Raw genomic sequence first — 3,200 nt, 5'->3', positions numbered from 1 at the left:
AATATGGCTGATATGCAGGTGGGACAGCAAGCTGAAATGCCCTTGAGAAGATCATCTAGAGTGTCTAGACCACCTGATAGGTTTGTTCCAAGGGTAGACTATGTGATGCTTTACTGATTACAGGGAGCCTTCTTGCTACAGAGGCTATGATGCGCGAGGATCAACGCAAGTGGGAGTATGCTATATGCAATCAGAGATGAGTTCACTTATGAAGAATAAGACTTGGGACTTGGTTTCTTTGCCACATGGAAAGAAAGCATTGCCATGTAAATGGGTCTACAAAATGAAGGTCAAAGGTGATGATGTGCCTAGGTACAAGGCCCGTTTGGTCGCTAAAGGGTTCAAGCAAGAGAAGGGTGTGGACTTTGATGAGATATTCTCTCCAGTTGTGAAGATGACCACACTTAGATGCATGCTTGGACTAGTGGCAGCAGAGGATATGGAGCTTATGCAGATGGATGTCAAGACAGCTTTCTTGCATGGGGATTTGCATGAGGAAATTTACATGGTGCAGCCGAAAGGCTTTGAAGAAAAGGGCAAAGAACATTTAGTTTGTAAGCTGAAGAAGAGTCTCTATGGTCTTAAGCAAGTGCCTAGAGAATGGTATCAGAAGTTTGATGCTTTCATTCGGTCCCAGGGTTTTAGGAGGAGTGAAATTGATCACTGTCTCTACACTAAAAGGGCCAAGGATAATAGCCTAATAATCTTGGCACTATATGTGGATGATATGCTCTTGGCTAGCAAGAATACTTATGAGCTAGATGCATTAAAGGCGCATGAGGCCTTTGATATGAAGGATTTAGGACTTGCAGGTCATATTCTTGGTATGCGCATCACGCGTGATCGGAGTAGGAAACTCCTTTGGCTTTCACAAAAAGAGTATGTTACAAAAGTATTGCAGCGTTTCAATATGGAGGGGGGGAAGGCAGTGAGTACTCCATTGCCTCCATATGTGAAAGTGAGTCATACAGATAGTCCCAAATCCGATGAGGAAAGGCCCATGATGGCCAAGGTTCCTTATGCATCAGCAATTGGGAGTCTTATGTATGCTATGATAGCTACTAGACTAGACATTGCATTTGCAGTGGGAGTTGTTAGCCGGTATATGGCTAATCCAGGAAAGAGGCATTGGGAGGCAGTTAAGTGCATCATGAGATACATGAAGGGTACTAAGGAGATGTGCATCTGCTTTGGTAGAGGAGACATGTGTGTACTTGGGTACACAGATTCAAACTATGCAGGGCATGTGGATAGTAGGAGATCCACTTCTGGTTATGTGTTCACCTTTGCAGGTGGTGCAGTGTCGTGGATGTCTCGCGCACAGAAGTGCGGTGCTTTGTCTACCACAGAGGCTGAGTATGTTAGGCTGAGTATGTTGTAGCCACAGAGGGTTGCAAGGAGGCTATATGGCTTGATCGGCTAGTGGGAGATTTGGGGATTCATACAGGTGTACCGACATTGCATAGTGATTCCATGAGTGCTATTCAGCTAGCATGGAATCCGGTCTTTCATGCAAAGACCAAACACATTGAGGTCAGGTACCATTTCACTTGAGGACAAGCGCATAGAGCTTGTCAAGGTTCATACAGATGATAACCCTGCAGATATGCTGACAAAGAGTCTACCTAGTCAGCGGTTTGAGTATTGTCATGTATTGATGGGCATTGGATAGTATGCTCACTGGTTGTTCTCCCTTAAAGGCACATTGTCCTTTAAGTGGGAGGTTGTGCAGGGTTAAAGGTCACTGTGCCTTTACCCCAGTTATGTACAATACTCAAACATATATATAAATGAATGAAAAAGAAGATTAGGGTGGTTCTGCACCCACCAAAACTTGTGTGGCTCTCTGTTTCTCTCTCTCCTTCTTCCGTTCTTGCTTCCGTTGAGAGCACTCTCATGACAGATGCTATGTTCCATGCCAATGGATATCTAGCCATGCACACATCAGATTGGACCTTCAGCTCATGACAATTGAGCATACAGGTTCTTATACCTTATCATTCGTACGGGTCTCTTCATCAATAGAGTAGCATATCACACCTGCACCTTCGGCCCTAGCTTCTATGCAGCCTCTAGATCAGTCTATCCACATCGACTATGTGGCCTTCTTCGACCCCGCATCATTCAACAGAGATTATACTCCTATTGCAGCATACCTCCGACATTGTTGTCAGTTCTTTTGGGTTGGTGACACTCTTTTATGTCACAACCTATCATATTATTTCTCCATAGCTACATCGACTAGCCTCAGATCCAGATGCCTCAGAGCAGCTGCACAATCCATGATGACTTATGACATGTTCAGCTTTGACATGGTTAGCAACAGGCAGCCACACATGCAGTCATTGACGCAGTCATCTTTCCATCGCCTTGTCTTTGATCCAAGTGGACTTTACTTTTTCTGCACATCTCCTTCCTCTTCTCCGACATTGTTGTCAGTTCTTTTGGGTTGGTGACACTCTTTTACGTCACAACCTATCAGATTCTTTCTCCATAGCTACATCGACTAGCCTCAGATCCAGATGCCTCAGAGCAGCTGCACAATCCACGATGACTTATGACATGTTCAGCTTTGACATGGTTAGCAACAGGCAGCCACACATGCAGTCATTCATGCAGTCATCTTTCCATCGCCTTGTCTTTGATCCAAGTGGACTTTACTTTCTGCACATCTCCTTCCTCTTCCTTTCGGCCTATCTTCTAGGTTTTATTCCCAAAGACGAAGGATGACCCACAACTTAAGAGGGGGAAATCCACGATATGTACAAGTTCGTAAGTTGATATCATTGTACAGGCTTCCGCCATGTAGTCACTGTGCTCACATATACACATACTACTTTGATTTATTTCAGTTTTGGATGCTATCATATGCACCAAATGAAATACACAAAAATGTCTAGTACATGCACTCTCTACTTACCCAGTGCAATTTAAGAGGGGTTGTTGAGGATGGTGTAAATTGCACCGCACCTCTAGGGCATTAGGGGCAAGCCCTAATCCTAAGCCTAAGGAGTTCACACATGTATATTTTCACGTTCATGTTCAATACAACTAAGTGTATAGGTAGCTATATCGTGTGCACTCCTCTCTCTCTCTCTGTCTCTCTGTCTCTCTCTCTCTCTCTCTCTCTCTCTCTCACACACACACACACACACTTCCACTATCAATAGTGTGGTTGGGTTGTATGTAGGAATATATTT

Source organism: Dipteris shenzhenensis, chromosome 23 (assembly GCF_047967505.1).
Source record: "Dipteris shenzhenensis isolate YYH24624 ecotype China chromosome 23, Dip_SZ_1.0, whole genome shotgun sequence".
NCBI lineage: Eukaryota > Viridiplantae > Streptophyta > Polypodiopsida > Gleicheniales > Dipteridaceae > Dipteris > Dipteris shenzhenensis.
The sequence above is the reverse complement of the archived record's forward strand: the minus strand, read 5'-3'. Positions refer to the sequence as shown.